Source organism: Prionailurus viverrinus, chromosome B1 (assembly GCF_022837055.1).
Source record: "Prionailurus viverrinus isolate Anna chromosome B1, UM_Priviv_1.0, whole genome shotgun sequence".
Lineage (NCBI taxonomy): Eukaryota > Metazoa > Chordata > Mammalia > Carnivora > Felidae > Prionailurus > Prionailurus viverrinus.
The window spans coordinates 165,096,895-165,114,665 of record NC_062564.1 but is presented as its reverse complement, the minus strand read 5'-3'; the positions used below and the strand labels follow the sequence as shown (position 1 = coordinate 165,114,665).

The 17,771-nt window shown below is 41.5% G+C and overlaps 1 protein-coding gene and 1 long non-coding RNA gene across 7 annotated transcripts in view; one reads left to right on the top strand and one right to left on the bottom strand.

Annotated features, from left to right (window-relative positions):
• The window catches only part of FRYL (FRY like transcription coactivator), a 307,431-nt gene that overhangs the window by 250,895 nt on the left and 38,765 nt on the right, over positions 1-17,771 (bottom strand). The window lies entirely within an intron of this gene.
• Positions 4,679-15,803, top strand: LOC125163930 (uncharacterized). The gene is made up of 3 exons (XR_007151591.1): positions 4,679-4,806; positions 11,695-11,767; positions 15,200-15,803. It is a non-coding gene; the product is annotated as an uncharacterized LOC125163930 (long non-coding RNA).

The window sequence follows — 17,771 nt, the reverse complement described above, 5'->3', positions numbered from 1 at the left end:
TTAAAAAAATGGGCCAAAGACCTTAACAGACACCCAACCAAAGAAGCTATGCATACTGCAAATAAGCATATGAAAAGCCGCCCACATCATATGTCATCAGGGAAATGCCAATTAAAATGAGATGCTGCCCCACATCTATTAGAAAGGCCAAAATTCAGAACTACTGACAACCACAAATACTGGGAGGGACATGAAGGGACAAGAACTCTTACTCATTGCAGGTGGGAACACAAAATGGAGCCACCACTTTGGAAGACAGTCTGGAGGTTTCTTAGAAAACTAGACGTACTCTAACCATATGACCCTGCAGTTGTGCTCCCTGGTATTTACAGGCTTTGAAAACATGCCCACACAAAAACCTGCACACAGATGTTGAACACAGGCATGTTTATAATTGCCCAAGCTTGGAAGCCACGAAGATATTCTTCAGTAGATGAACGGATAAACTGTGGTCTATCCAGACAACTGGAACATCATTTAGTGCTAAAAAGAAAGGAGCCATCGAGCCAGGATATATAGGAGCCTTAAATACACAATGCTAAGGGACAGAAGCAAATCTGGAAGGCTACACAGTAAATGATTTCGATTACTGGTTACTCTGGAAGAGGCAAAACTATGGAGGAAGTAAAAAGACGACAGGTTGCCAGGGGTTAAGGACGGGGAATGAACAGGCAGAGCAGAAAGGGTTTCAGGGCAATGAAAATACTCTGTACATTATAACAATGGATACATATCATTATACATTCATCCAAACGATAGAATATATGACACCAAAATTGAATCCTAATGTAAACTGGGGACTCTGGGTAATTATGATGTGGCAATGTGGGTTCAACAACTGTAACAACCGTACCACTCTGGTGTCGGGGGCGGGGGGGGGGGTGTCCTGATGATGGGGGACAGTGTACATGAGTAGGAGCAGTGGGTGTACGGGAAATCTCTATACTGTCAATTTTGCTGTGAATCTGAAACTGCTCAAAACAAAACAAAAGGCTTTATAAAGAATGTCTATAAAAAATAAAGATTAAAAAAAAAATGTTAGTGGGGGGCAGGGGGAAACTCTTGCCTTATCTGATCAGGCTCTGATTCCAGTCGTTCCCACACATCTTACAAAACAGGTTTTCAGTTTTGGTTGCCATTAAAAGAAAAAAGTAAAATTGTCTGGAAATTTTTTTAAATGACATACATGTAGCTGTATCAAAGACAATGGCAGAATTTCAACTTATCATAAACTGCTCTTTCCATTAAAATTAACTTTTAAGGGGTGCCTGGATGGCTCAGTCGGTTGAGCGTCCAACTCTTGATTTCAGCTCAGGTCATGATCCCAGGGTCATGGGATCAAACCCTGCATCAGGCTTCATGATGAGTATAGAGCTTGCTTAAGATTCACTCTCCCTTCACCCCTCCCCTGTTCACACTCAAGCTTGCTCAAAAAAAAAAAAAAAAATTAACTGTTGAAAATAAAGTTTGTTTCATCAAAAAATTTGGATTTTTTTTTCCTGGATGTAGCAAATAATTTTACACAAACACGCAAATAATGTTATACAAAAATGAGACAGAAATCACTGCAAAGACTGGTTTTCTACGGCCTGTGAAGGAAATCAATTTACAATACACTAAGTGGCATAAAAAAATGCAAAGTATGTGTTTATAAGCATTTTTCTAGTGAGAGGTCCACAGCTGTCAAATTCTCAAAGAGAGCCATGCATGACCCAGATAAGACTGAGAGTGGCAAGTTCTTAGGTGTAAGTTAAATCAAGACATTCACCCACTATTTAATACTAAGGGTTCTACTACCTTCATTTATGAAACCTTCTCTGACTTCCATCCTGTGTACATAGCTCCTTTCCACAGACATAAAAAGAAAGTAATTTATTGCCACCCAAGTATTTAGAAAAGGGCTAGGGAGGGGTGCCTGGGTGGCTCGTCGGTTAAGCCTCTGACTTTGGCTCAGGTCATGAACTAGTGGTTTGTGGGTTCAAGCCCCATATTGGGCTCTGTGCTGACAGCTCAGAGCCCGGAGCCGGCTTCAGATTCTGTGTCTCCCTCTCTCTCTGCTCCTCCCCTGCTCACACTCTGTCTCTCTCTCAAAAATAAATAAAGATTAAAAAAATTTTCTTAAAAAGTGCTAGGGAACATCAGAAGTGTTCATTATTAGATACAAGACAACAACCGGAAGTCAATTAAATCACCCCAAAACTTTTTTGGTTTTGTTTTTGAGAGAGAAAGAGAGAGAGACAGCGTGCGAGCACAAGTGTTGGGGAGACGCCGAGGGAGAGAGAGAATCTTTTTTTTTTTTTTAAGTTTATTTGAAAGGGTGAGCGAGTTTGAGTGCATGCATGTGAAGCAGGAGGAGGGGTGTAGAGAATCCCAAGCAGACTCCCTGCTGTCAGCGCAGAGCCCCACAAGGGGCTCCATCTCACAGACTGTGAGATCACCATCTGAGCTGAAATCGAGAGACGGACACTTAACCAACTGAGCCACCCAGGCACCCCTAGAGAGAGAGAAAGAAAGAGAATCACACAGGCTTCACCCCAAGCATGGGGGCCCACAGGGCTCAATCTCACAACTATGAGATTATGACCTGACCCGAAATCAAGAGTCTGGTGCTTAACCAACTGGGGGCCCGGGCACACAAACCCCCACCACCATTTTTTTGTTTGTTTTTAAGGATACATTCACATCTGGTTGACAAGACCCTGGAAAATTGGGCCATATAGGTTATGAAAGGTCCATAACCTCTAATCCAAAGGGGAATTTACCAAATAATCCAAAAGCAGGTTAAAAATTGTGTATGCAGAAGGATGCTTAACTGTAATAGATCAGTCAAAACCCGGGCTCCAAAGACCACCTGTGGGGATTCACTTAGAAGTTATGCGACACAAGGTAAGTTTCTTAACCTCTCTGTTTCCATGCATATTTAAAAAAAAAAAAAAGGGATGGAGAGCTTGGGTGGCTCTTTTTTTATATATATTTATTGATTTGGGGCGTGCAGCTAAAAGTCTGATTGATTTATTGTGAATCTTCCATGAATTTTCAAAGAACCAAATTTCAGTAATGACTTTAAAGCAATCAAAAAAGAACAACTGTTTACTATCAAATTCTTGTTTCCCTTCTTTTTTGCATACCAGGTCTCTTAAATCCTCAGAAATGTTTACTAAAATCTTCTTGCATTCCTAAAAATTTTGATACGTTTACTGTCTATGTTATTTGGCATATACAGTATTATCTGTATTCTAATTTCCTTAAAACCTACACTTCTTGTCACAACATAATGTTATTCTTTACGCTCTTTAGTGTTTGTGGGGGGGAGGGGGGGAGGGGAGTATTTTGAGAGAGAGGGAGCGAGAATGAGCAGGGGAGGGGCAGAGAGAGAGAATCCCGGGCAGGATCTTTCTCTGTAGGCACGGGGCCCAAGGAGGGGTTCGAGCTCACGAACCTCGAAATCATGACCTTAGCTGAAACCAGGAGTCCGTCACTTAACCGAGCCACCCAGGCAACCCTATACTATTTAGTGCTTTTAATTTAAATTCCCTGTGTCTAATTTTTTTGTATAAACAAGAATGTTGTATTTATGTGCTCCTCCACATATATTAAAACTTTATTCACTCTGTTTTAAAAAAAATACTCAGCACACAGTAAGCCCTCTGTAAAGGTGTCCTCACTTATTTAAAAATACTAAGCATCAACTAGGTGTTAGGCACTGTGCTAGGTGGCTGGGAATATGTCAATGAAGATGTTGCCCTCTTGTAATTTACTTGCTAACAATGGCAGATGATAAACTACATATAATAAGTAAATGATGGGGCACCTAGATGGCTCAGTCGGTTGAGCGTCCGATGTCAGCTCAGGTTATGATCTCATGTTTGGGAGTTCGAGCCCCGCATCAGGCTCTGTGCTGACAGCTCAGAGCCTGGAGCCCGCTTCGGATTCTGTGCCTCCCTGTCTCTCTGCCCCTCCCCTGCTCATGCTCTGTCTCTCTCTGTCTCAAAAATAAATAAAAACATTAAAAAAAAAATTTTAAAAAAAAGGAAATTATGGAGTATGAAAAGGTGAAAAGAGCTATAAAAAAAACCAAACATGGAACTTCAAGCACTGGGCGTGGTAGGAGTTGCAATTTTTCAATGGAATGCAGCTTATTGAAAAGGTGACATCTGAGCAAAGAATTCAAGAGGCAGCCAGGTGAATATCAGGAGTATTCGGGAAGAGCCAAGCCCTGAGGCAGAAACATGCCTGGCACATCAGAGTGAGAACAAAAGGAGATTAGAGCAGATGAGCGAGGGCAGGAGTAGCAGGGAAAAAGGATCAGAAAGGTAGGAAGAGACTGACTCAAGCATGGCCTACAGACAAATGCGCCTGAAGTGAGGTAGGAGCCACTGCAGGATCTGCACAAGAGTAACAGGACGGTCGTACGTGTTCAAGGAGCGCCCTGGCTATTGTGCTGACAAAGAGCACAGGGGAGAAGCACAGAAGGGGAGCACCTCTCGGTGGCAGGCTATTTGTGACTGAAGTGTTAGAAAAACCCTGGTCTTTCAGCATGAGAAATTGCTCTTGGATTCGGTTAACTGTCTAGCTCTGTTCCCCAGGAAACCATGAATGTCAGAAACCACAGAATGTCAGCTGTGTTACTAGGCAACATGGCTTATGGTAAAAATGACCCATTGGTAAATTGCTTGGGTCTGAGAGGGACTAAAAATACCTGGAGAGTGGCTGTAACTTTGGACTTCTCCTAGTGTGGTGACTGCTGTAATCGAGCATGTACCCCGTGGGGATCCTAGAAACCTTGCTCATGGGTGGTCATACAAGGTAATGGCTTTTGTGGAACATGCAGCTTCTTAGACAGGTTGGCTACATACCCCCTTCGTGGGAGCCTCATTATTCACACCTAAGCTCCACCTGAAGGAGGGGGCACAGAGAATAGTTCTGGCTATTCTTCCTTCTTCTTTAAAAAAAATAACATTAAAAGTAAACTCTAGGCCCACTGTAGACTTGAACTCACAACCCCCAGACCAAGAGTCGGGTGCTCTACCGACTGAGCCACCCCTGGCTGTTCTTTCAGCACTGCCACCAGGACCTCCCAAAAAGAACACTGGTGCTTCTCTGCTGACAAGCTGTGTTTCCTGTCCCATATCCTCATAAGTGAATGTGATGTCAAATACGGATTGCCACAGGCCACAGGTCTGGTTGAACCCTACTAAAATTCCCTGGGTAGGCACTGTTCTAATGCAGTAGAATATGCAAGAAATAGCAGTAGCATGGACCAGGATGGCACTGGTATAAGTAGGAACAAATAGTAAAATGTAAAGATAATTTGAAGGAGGAGCTCATAGGATCTTCTAATGAATAAAACATGGGATGTGAAAGAGTAAAGTTAGGGATGACACCAAAAATTTTGGCCTTAGCAACTGGAAAGATGGAGTGGAAAATTGGGATAGGGGAAGAACTGGAGATCTGGAGTTCAATTTTAGACAATTTTGAGTTGAGGGTCATTCTCAACTCACTTTTCCCTTCTGTGACCCAAGATGGCAGCTCCAAGTATCATAAGCTCATATAACAACATCCAAGAGAGGGGCTGTACCTTCATATACGGAAGGAAACTAGACTCCAGCAGACGTCTGTGTCACTATCCCGAAACCAATCGTAAGCAAGGAGAATGGAACATAATGGGCTTTAGGCTGAGCCATACTCACAAACTGCCACCTTCGGAATGGAGGCGAGGGAAGTCCATGAAACTCATGGGCACTAAATATCTGGACAAAATTGGGCCTCTATTAGCAAGGAAAGATACGAATAGGTACAGTGTGTGTCAAAGGTATTAGATGAACCATCCACATCAATGTGGAATAAAAGATTAGTCACGCGGAATAAAAGATTAGTAATAAAGAACAGGTACAAAATAAGACAGGGAGCCAGGCTTCGGTAAGTGAGAGGAAGTGACCTACCTTCTGTTCCATGAAAAAACATGTAGACAAATCCTGTGAAATCATACAACAACCAAGAAAAGATTCTAAATGATTTGAGGAAAAAACAAAAAATGAAGACTCTGACTAAAATCAGAAACTCTCAACTGCAGGAGAGCAAGGTCGCAGAAATTTCTAAAGTGAAATAATTGTGACCTAGATTTTTATATTCAAATGATCCATCAAGTAAGAAAGCAGAAAAAAGACACTTTCAGACATGTAAGGGCATTACTTGAGGGTATTCTCTAGCAACAAGGATGAAACCCAATAAAGTAGATGCGAGAACACAGTGGAAATGATCCAAGAGTGAAATGAAAAAGACGTCCCAGGATGGCAGCTGTGCAGCAGAAATAGACAATAATTCATCCTATTAAAACAAAATTAGTGAACTCCATGAAAGGAAGAAAGGAGTGGACTCCATTCAAAAGATACAATCACTAAGAAGCTGGTTTAATGACAGGAATGCATATGTTTCTTTTCTCAATAAAAAAAGAAAATTATGCAACAGAAAATTCCCACAAAATGCTGATTGTTTTACCCAGTTTTCCTCCCTTACTGCTTGCCAAAGAAACCTAATTGTTTTTTCTCTTTCTTTTTAAGGTTATCAGGTAAAATCACAGGATTAGAGAAGGGAGCCTCTCTCCCAGACCCATGGGACAAAGTCCCTGTAGATCTAAACTAAGCCTGGAAATCCCAGTCTCCTCTGCCAGTAATTGGCCTGAGCAACTGCTCCTGTCCCACTGTAGAGAAGCTGTTCGTTTCCGGCCTACGAGACATACGGGAAAATCATCTGGGGAGCTTCTTGAAAGATTTTCCAAGATGAAAAGAGATAGGACAGGGAGGAAATCTGTGATAATGGATGTTATTGGGCAACTGGCGAATTTGAATGTAGACTGTATTAGATGATAGTATTGCATCATGGCGGACATGGAGAGGTACCACCCACATCCAAACAAGTCACCAGCAGGCGGAGAAGTATGGTTATGCTGTTAGCTTCATCACAGTTGGCTTCAGCTGTCAAGAGGAGATCTCGGTGTTCTCTGGACAGCTCAAGCTCATAACTGAGAAAGCAAGGTACAGGCCAAGCCATTTCTACCCAACACAGAACGGTTCTAATGGACAATCCTGCCTCCAGGTCTCCTCCTTCTGCTGGCAGACAAGCCACCACAATCTGACGGCTCCACTTGCCCACTACTGCTTCCTTCTTTTTACATTTATGCAATCCTTATCCTGGCCTCAGCATCTGCTTCTGAGCGAATACAAGTGTTAAATTTCCTGAATTTAATCACTGTTCCACGATCACATGAGGAAGTCCTTTCCTTAGATGATATGCAGTAAAGCATTTAAGAATAAAGAGTCATGATCTCTACAATTTTCTCTCAAAAGATTCCCCCAAAACAACTATAGACCCATAGACAAAGATAAAGGAAAAAGCAAATATAGCAAAATGTTTATAACAAGGGAATCGAGGTAAAAGTTAGACAAGAGTCCACATGACTCTTCTCACAATTTTATGAGTTTTTAAATTTTTCTAAAATAGGTTTTAAAAATGGGGAAGATCCACAAGAAGCAGCACCCATTCTATGCCCTTCTCTCCGCCTTTTAGGAAGCGAGAAAAGGATACTTGGTGCAGCGGTAACCACCGGCAGTAAAAGAAAGGTCAAGACCATCAGCTGGGTCACCTGTGGTCAGACATTCTGCAAAATGCTGCCAAAAGAACCAAAGTGAAACACCAGGATAAACAAAAAGCTAGTCAGGAAAGTCATAGCTCTGGAGTGCCTGGCTGGCTCAGTTGGTAGAGTGGGTGACTCCCGATCTCAGGATCGTGAGTTCAAGTCCTATGTTGGGTATAGAGACTGCTTAAGAAAAATCAAAATTAAAAAGAAAAAAAGAGAAAGTCGTGGTTCAAATGTGGAAAAAAAAAAAGGACAGGATTTCGAGCAACTAATGGATTACAGGAAGAGAATCCATTTGTCTTTGACATTAGAAGCATCATCCTTCTGTTGGCCTGGGTCATGATACTGGCATAGAGAGAAGGAAATGTCACCATAATTACTTCATCACTCTGCAATGAATATCTGCATAATAATTAAGACATCAGACCAATATAAAAGCCAAGCACCACAGCCTTCATTAAGGTTGCAGAACAGAACATAAATGTTCTCCACCTTGTCAGTGTAAAAGGCACAGCTGACAGAGGTTGGAAGCTGGAGTGAGGGAGAGCAAAAACAGAAAGGACAAGCAGTGGGAAAGAGTAGGATTTTAATTTTGAATCCCTGAAGACTAGAAATCTCTAAGCATATTCCACTTGACCCATTTTTTAAGTTTTTATTGAAATATAATTCACATACCATAAAATACACCAGTTTACTTTTAGTCTTTTTATTACTGAGTTATTAGAGCTCTTTAGAGAACTTCGATACAAGTCCCTTATTAGATAGAAATTGCAAATACTTTCTCCCATTTTGTGGGTTGTCTTTTCACTTTCTTGATGGTGTCCTTTGAGGCATAAAAGTTTTTAATTGTGATAAAGTCCAATTTATCTATTTTATTCTTTGTTGCTTGTGCGGTCAGTGTCCTACCTAAGAAGGCTTTGCCTAGCCAAGGTCAGTAAGATTTATTCATGTTTTCTTCTATGAGTTTTATCATTTCTGCTATTACATTTAGGCCTATGATGCATTTTTAGTTAATCTGGGTATATGATGTGAGGAGGAAGTTCAAATTCGTTCTTTTGCATGTAAATCTCCAGGTTTCTCAGTACAATTTGCTGAAAAGACTATTCTTTCCCTATTGAATTTTCTTCGCACATTTGTCAAAAAAAAAAAAAAAACTATTGATCACAGAAGTTTTATTTCTGGATTCTCAATACTATTCAGTTGATTTATACGTACTGACACTTTAAGGTGAAATCCAGGTAATGTAAGTAAGCGTTTTAAAGTGTATGGCTCAGGGCGCCTGGGCGGCTCAGTCGGTTAAGCGTCCGACTTCGGCTCAGGTCATGATCTGGCGGTTTGGGAGTCCGAGGCCCACGTCGGGCTCTGTGCTGACAGCTCAGAGCCTGGAGCCTGTTTCCGATTCTGTGTCTCCCTCTCTCTCTGACCCTCCCCCGTTCATGCTCTGTCTCTGTCTCAAAAATAAATAAACATTAAAAAATAAATAAATAAAGCGTATGGCTCAATACCACACAGTACATTCACAATGTTTTACAACCAACACCCCTATTTCCAAAACCTTTTCATCATCCCACATCCATCAGATAGTCCATCCTCATTCCCCATGACCTTGGCAACCACTCATCTAATTCACATCCGTATGGACATAACGGTCCTGGATATTTCATATCAGTGAAATCACATGTGATCTTCTGTGTCCAGCTTCTTTCACTCAGCAGGTTTTTGCGGTTCGTGCACTCTGTAGCGTTTATCAGTAGTTCACGGTTATGGCTGAATAATATTCCATTGTGTGGATAAGCCACACTTTGGTTATCCACTCATTAGTTGATGTACATCTGGGTTGTTTCTATGTTTTAACTAATGTAAATGGCTACGTAAGTACAGAACTACTATAAATATTCATGTTCAAGTATTCGTTTGAGTACCTGTTTTCAATTCTTTTGGGTACATATGTAGGAGTAGACTATCTGGTTCATGTCATAATTCTAGATTTAACTGTTTGAAAAACCACCAAACTGTTTTCCACAGCAGCTGTGCCATTCTGCTACCAGCAACGTACAAGGGTTCCAATTTCTCCCTATCTTCACCAACATATGTGATTTTCTGTTTTCTGATTCATTCGCATGTGACATCCGTAACTCAACACAATACTCCAGGTGTTGTCTGGACGGTACAGAATAAAGTAAGACTAACACCTTTCCTCTTCTGAGCTGAGCCTCCTTCCTGTTAAGTCCCGTCTAGGAATCGATGCAGGCTTTCTCGTAGTCCCATTACATTTTATATCCAGATGGAGTTTATTACAGTAATTAAAATACCTAAGTTGTTTGTATTCAACCACATCTCCCTCACTCCTATAATTATGCAGATGTTTTCTCAACTCATATACAGGACTTCATATCAAACTCCTTTAAGTTATCATGGTAGCCTTGGCCCACCATTTCAGTCAGAAATATTTTTTAAAGTTACCCCTAAAAAATACATTTCATCCAAAAATGTGATAAGCGTAGTATCAATGTTTTTATTCACATTACAAAAATATGGACAGCAGCCTTCAGCAATAGGAATTTTTCTCCACTTGTCACGAATTCCCTATTACTAATTTTTATTTATTTTTTATCTTTATTTTTGAGAGAGAGCGAGAGTGCGAGCGGGGGAGGAACAGAGACAGAGGGAGACACAGAATCCGAAGCAAGCTCCAGGCTCTGAGCTGTCAGCACAGAGCCCGACGCGGGGCTCGAACCCACGGACCGTGAGATCGTGACCTGAGCTGAAGTCGGACACTCAACTAACTGAGCCACCCAGGTGCCCCCATTATTACTAATTTTTAGAGTTGCTACTCAACCACTCATATTTCCACCTGATTTTATGGTCATCCAGGCCACACTCCTCCACTTGTCAACAGAGAAATGTTGCAGAATGCCTGTCTGAAATTCACTGATACTGCATTCTCTGCATTCTCCTGACCCTTGGCCTAATAATCCTACCTAAAAAGAAGTATGGTTTGGGGCACCTGGGTGGCTCAGTCACTTACGGGTCCCAATCTTTGTTTTGGCTCAGGTCATGAGCTCACGGTTTGTTCTGAGCTCGAGCCCCGCATCGGGCTCTCTGCTGTCAGCACAGAGCCCGCTTTGGATCCTCTGTCTCCCTCTCTCTCCTCCCCTTCCACATGTGTGCACTCTCTCTCTCAAAAATAAACAAACACTAAAAAACAAACAAACAAACAAACAAACAACTAAGGTTTGTCTAACATAATTGTCTCTAGTGAGCCCATGTAATACTTTCCTTTAAAATATATAATCACAGGGGCACCTGGGTGGCTCACTCGGTTAAGCGTCCGGCTTCGGCTCAGGCCATGATCTCGCGGTCTGTGGGTTCAAGCCCCGCGTCGGGCTCTGTGCTGACAGCTCAGAGCCTGGAGCCTGTTTCAGATTCTGTGTCTCCCTCTTCCTCTGACCCTCCCCTGTTCATGCTCTCTCTCTGTCTCAAAAATAAATAAATGTTAAAAAAAAATGTTTTTTTAATAAAAAAAATATAATCACAGTCAATGTTTTTAGTACATAAAACACAATGAACTCAGATTAAGTCATACTACATTTCAAATCTTATTTGGAGTTTTATATACCAACAAACTTAATACAAAGAAAAAGCAGTATGTATCTCGTGTTATACTTGAGATTATCAAGACAAATGTGTCGTCAATTTATTGTAATTTAGGTTTATACATCTTTTAAATTCTACAAGAGTCTCTCCTCAACCAGAAAAATTCAAGAGGAAAAAAAACATTTTCCACCAATCCAAAGCAGAATGAGATTTTAAGAACTCTTTTGTTTCTAGTAATACAGATTATCTTATTGAAACCAGTTTTCCTAATTCCTTTAAGAGCACATTCCTCACTCAAAAATCTCTTTTATGAAGCCTTCTTAGGTTGTTCAGGTCTAAAACAGCCTCCCCTACTCTGCCCTCTCATACCTACTTACTATCCTCACCACTCACTTTAACATCTGATGTTTGGTATTTACTGCTTGTTAACAGTTGGCTAATTTACCTATTGTCCGCAACAGGCTCCTGCAGAGAAGAGACGCTCATTCATTTCTAACCTCATCACCACCAACATAGTATAATGCTTATGAAAAGGTAAGCACTCAAGTTCTTATATTAACTTATATCGCATATAATAGTTAGAAACCTATCCAGAATTGAAATCAAAGAGGAAATTATCTGATAAATGTGAAGACATTTCAGAGTATTGTGGTCCTTTGGGGTGGCTGCAGTGTGGTAACTAAGGGAAAGCAGCGTCAAACAGAAGGTTCTCCGAGATGAGAGAGCTCCGTGCATATTTCTAGGTAGCAGGCAAGGAGGCAGGAAAAAATGAAGACACAGGAGGTGACGGAAAATATGGAAGAGATGAGATTGTGGGGCTCAGTAAAAAGAAGATAAAGGACATTTTTCCTTCTGAAAAAGGAAAGCTAGCTACACAGATACATTGAACCAGACAAGGGTTAACTTCAATAGGTGATTTTTAAGAGAGGAAGACCATGTATATTTAGCTAATATTTATCAAGCAAGCACCATGTCAGTTTCCTGTAGTGCAATCAATTGCCGCAGTGACAAATTATCACAAACTTAGTGGCTTACAATTCATTATCTTACAGTTCTGGAAGTCAGAAGTCCAAAACAGGTCTCACTGGACTAGAGCCAAAGTGTCGGCAGAGCTGGGTTCCTTTCTGGAAACGCTAAGGATAATCCATTTTCTTGCCTTTACCAGTTTATAGACGCTGCCCACATTCCTCAGCTCCCAGGCCCCTTTTATCTTCAAAGCCTCGGTGGACGTTTGGTTCCTTCTCATGATGCTATCTCTCTGGTCCTGACTCTTCTGCATCCTGCTTCTCTTAAAGACCCTTGCGATTCATTAGGCTCACCAGATAACCCAGAGTACTCCCTTTCAAAATTAGCTGATTAGCAACCTTAATTCCACCTGAAGCCTAAATCCCCTTCAGCTGTGTGATACAACATCCTCAGTTCCGGAGATTAAGATGGGGAGGGAGGCCGTTATTCTGCCTGCCACAAGCACTATGCTGTGTGCTTTGTCTATATCTTTTAATTTAATCCCCACAACAACTCTATTTTACACGTGAGGAATCTGGGGCCACCCCACTTTCAGACTTGACATGACTCATAAGAGATACTACTATAATAATATTCACTACTTGTGTAACTGAACCGGTAGAATCAGGATCGAGATAACACAGCCTCCACTGGTCTGTCCCAAAGCCCTCACTACCCCTCTCTCTACGAGTGTGTGTGTGTGTGTGTGTGTGTGTGTGTGTGTGTGTGTGTGTGTGTGTGTGTGTGTGTCAGGGTGAAGGGAGAAAGGCTTCTCCTTCTCCCATCAACCAAAACCATATCCTCTTTCATCGTGTGAAATCTCTGTGCATGATTTTGTAAATCTCTACACACCAGACTGCATTCCACTGAGGCTTTGGTGTATGCGATGAGGTCATATGGTAGTATGTTAAGAAATAAGGCAACACTGGGTGTTATAGGAAAGCGATGAATCACTAAATTCTATTCCTGAAAAAAATAGATTTTGATTTAAAAAAAGAAGTAAGGCTAAAATTATTTCATTTGTAGATTCCTTCCTAAATGGTATAATTTTAGGTTCCAGATTTGAACATATAAATTATTTTTATAACTATTTCAAGTATTCAGATATATCCCCCAAGGTATAATATATTGGATTAGAGATTATCAACATTTTAATATGTCTCGACACACATAACCCATTATTTTTCAGGATCCCATCAACCATACATATAGGAAAGGTTCCTTTTTGAAAAAAAATGATTGCAATATAATTGACTTCCAGGTATCTCTCCTCATTTAGTAATGAACTCTTATGTTGTTCCATCGCTCTCCTTAAACACTTGGGTAACAATAATTTTCTTTCCATGTCCTAAAAAAAGGCTCCAGGCATAGGATGGAGATCAGGGAAATGGTCTGTGATTGACAGCAAAAGCCTTGATGTTACATGGTTGGCAAATGTCATGGTTGGCAAATGTCTTGATTGAACTTTCGTCTCTAGAGCAGCCATTGTTTTTAATGTTTATTTATTTTTGAGAGAGACAGACAGACAGACTTCGAGCAGGGCAGTGGCAGGCAGAGAGGGAGACAGAGAATCCAAAGCAGGCTCCAGGCTCTGAGCTGTCAGCACAGAGCCTGACATGGGGCTCGAACTCATGAACTGTGAGATCATGACCTGAGCCCAAGTCGGACGCTTAACCAACTGAGCCACCCAGGTGCCCCGAGCAGCCATGTTTTAAAAAGATTTATTTATTTTTGGGAGAAAAAGTGCAAGCGGGGAAGGGGCAGAAACAGAGGGGGACAGAAGATCCAAAGCGGGCTCTGCGCTGACAGCAGCAAACTCGATGGGGGGCCGTGAGATCATGACCTGAGCCAAAGTCGGATGCTCAACCTACTGAGCCACTCAGGTGTCCTGAGCAGCCATTTTTAATCTTTTCAGGATCATGGACTCTGCTTTGAAAGCTGATAAACCTATGGACCTCTTCCCACTAGAAAAATGCATATGCACTCACACTCAAAATTTTTCATACAACCCATTTTATTGCCTTTTAAATCTACTGCCATCACAGACCATATAAAACTAGTCTTTACAAGGATATCTGTATGTCTCACTTTTGGTTGTGTGCCAAAATTTGCTACACCCAGAAATAAAAACCTAAAGTATGCAATAAAACGAACCAAACTTTAATTATTTTTGACAAACAGATACCAAAGTAGTGATGACTGCTGGCTGTAGAGCCTCTGGCACCAAAACATGGGTCTCAGGGAAAACCAACCTCTTTTACATTATTCCCCAGGGAGACCTGGGAAAACACGGGTGTTACAAGGCTCAGGTCCCGACAATAAGGAAAATGGCGTTAACTGAATTTAATGAGTGTTTCCCAAAATAATAACATTTTATACTTTGTATACTTATAAAAAGGAAAGATGTGCTTTGGTTCGTTTGAAGTACGCTCCCCACCCAATGTAGGGCTTGAACTCACGACCCCAAGATCAAAAGTCACATGCTCTACTGACTGAGCCGGCCAGGTTCCCCTAGGAAAGACAGGGTTTTAAAATTGGGAAACATTGGGGCGCCTGGGTGGCGCAGTCGGTTAAGCGTCCGACTTCAGCCAGGTCACAATCTCGCGGTCCGGGAGTTCGAGCCCCGCGTCAGGCTCTGGGCTGATGGCTCAGAGCCTGGAGCCTGTTTCCGATTCTGTGTCTCCCTCTCTCTCTGCCCCTCCCCCGTTCATGCTCTGTCTCTCTCTGTCCCAAAAATAAATAAACATTGAAAAAAAAATTAAAAAAAAATAAAATTGGGAAACATTAATATACATGTAAATATTTGAGGAAAAAAGCATACCAGACCTACTAGTTCAAAATGTATTAAGCTCAAAGAGGAGTACCCACACCTGTCAGAGACAGGGTGATGATCATGCCGCTGGGGTGAAAAGAAAATCCTGTAAGACTAAACGTATGTGTTCTCTTAAATTTGAAATTGAGCTTTACGAATACTCAGTACATGAAATCGACACCAGCACGTTCTCCCGTTCCTGCATCAGGCTGCCGCAGCCTTGTGGCCTTTACGTGAAGAACGCCAGTTACCACGGATTGCCTCACTCGACCTCCAGCGTACCTCTAGGCACCCTGAAAGCCACCTCTCCTAGGAGTCTGGGGGTAAGCACGGTTGTGGAAGTAGGAGTTCTGTCTACAGCATCACTCCAGCGTCCAGTCTCCAGCTTCCTGGGTGGCAAGAAGCAGAGTGGCAGGAGCCACAGAGCGGAAGCTTTTTGATCTGACTTCCCAGTCCTGAGCTGATGCGCTGCGTCTGTCCCGCAGTTTCCAGAGCGGCCACAGAGGTGGCACAAGCTCTGGCTCCCAGTACAGGGACAGGGACGGCGGTGCCTTCTGAGTTCCCCCGAGGGGTCACCTCTGGATTGTCGCCCTAGAGGAGCTGTTAGGCTCTTCTAACAGTTCTGTAAGCATCTTATACCCTTTCAGTAAATCTCGTCTTGTTTCAAATACTCAGAAGAGTTTTGTTTGTGGCACTGACTGCACACACAGTGTTCTAGGAGGTCCAAGTAGGTCAAGGAAAGAAGGCAGGCTCCACACCCTGGAGGGGCTGTTTGTGACGCCCTCACTGGTTTGTTCACTTTCAGCAAACTGCCACATCCTGCAGCTTCCTTGGGCCCAATTAAGTACATCTGCAGATCTCATTACAATTATGATCTCACTCACTAATGGGTTTTCAAACATTTTTGCAAACGAACAAAGTGAAAAAGAGACAGCGAGACAAACCAAAACACAGACTCTCAACTATAGAGAACTGAGGGGGGCAGGAACCAGCATGGGGGAAACAGCTGATGGGGATTAAAGCGTGCCCTTGCAGTGATGAGCCCTGAGTGATGTATGCAACTGTTGAATCACTATATGTACACCTGAAATGAATAGAATACTGTATGTTAACTATACTAGAATTAAAAATTTTTTTAACTAAAAAAATAAAAATAAAGACTGCCAGAATTGGATACTTAATTAAAATATCTGTAACAAATAAGAACAGATTTTTGCAAGGGCTCCTGGGGGACACAGACGACTCTTGACTTCAGCTCAAGTCTTTTTTTTTTTTTTTTTTTTTTTTTAATGGTTATTCACTTTTGAGAGAGAGAGTGTGAGCAGGGGAGGGGCAGAGAGAAGGAGAGACAGAGGATCCGAAGCAGGCTCTGCACACTGACAGCAGCAAGCCTGACACGGGGCTCGAACTCACGCACCATGAGATCGTGACCTGAGCCAAAGTCAGATGCTCAACTGACTGAGCCACCCAGGAGCCCCATATCAGCTCAAGTCTTGATCTCAGAGTTGGGGAACCTACTTAAAAAAAATTTTTTTTAATTTAAAAATAAAAAAATAAGAGTTTTGCAAAGAAAGGTGGATTAAATATAATAAAGCAAAATACAAGCAAGCAACAAGAAAATGGCAGAACTGACAACTGTGTGTTAACAATACCAGTACTTTATCAAAAGTGTAAGGTAAAAGTGATTATCTTGTAAACTGTACAACTATACAGCTTTCAGAAGAAAACAAAGGAAAAACATCTTTGAGACCTACCACTGGACAAAGAGTCCACAGATGTGACACCAAAAGCACAATTCATAAAAGAAAAAAAAAAATGAATGCACTACATGAAATTTCTAACTTCTTCACTGTAAGAGACCCTGTTAAAAGGATGAAAAAAAACAACAACAACAACAACAATTTTTGCCAATCACGTATCTGACAAAGAGCTTATTCTCAAAGCTCAATAATAAAAAACAATCCAAATTGTTCATTAGGGAAACAATTTGCCCACTGGGAAAGACAATTAAAACCACAATGAGGGGCACGTGGGTGGCTCAGTCGGGTAAGCACCCGATTCTTGATTTCGGCTCAGGTCATAATCTCTCGGTTTGTGGGTTCAAGCCCCATGTCAGGCTCCACACTGATGAGGCAGAGTCTGCTTGGGATTATCTCTCCCTCTCTCTCTCTCTGTCTCTCCCCCCCCCTCCAAAAAAAATGAATAAAAACTTTAAAAAATTGTTTTAACCACAATGAGATATCACAACTTTTTAGAATGTGTAACCTTTTAAAAATAGAGAAAATATCAAATTCTCACAAGTGTGTGGAGAAACCAGATCTTTCATACGTTGCTGGTGGGAATAGCCACTCTGGAAAATAATCTTATAAAATTCACCATACACTTACAATATGAACCAGCAATTGCACTCTTGGGCATTTATCTCAGAGAAATGAAAGCCTATGTTCACACAAAAACCTATACATGAATGTTCAGAGCAGCTTTATTCGTAATAGCCAAAAACTAGAAAACAAATCATATGTTCTTCAACAGGTGAACAAACTGGGACTGTGGCACATCCATACAATGAATACTAAGTACTCAGTAATAAAAAGAAATGAACTACTGATACGTTGGACAACTTGGATGGTTCTCTAAGGCATTGTGCTGAGTGCAAAAGTCAACCTCAAAAAGATACATACAGTATGATTCCATTTATGTAACATTCTCAAATGACACAGT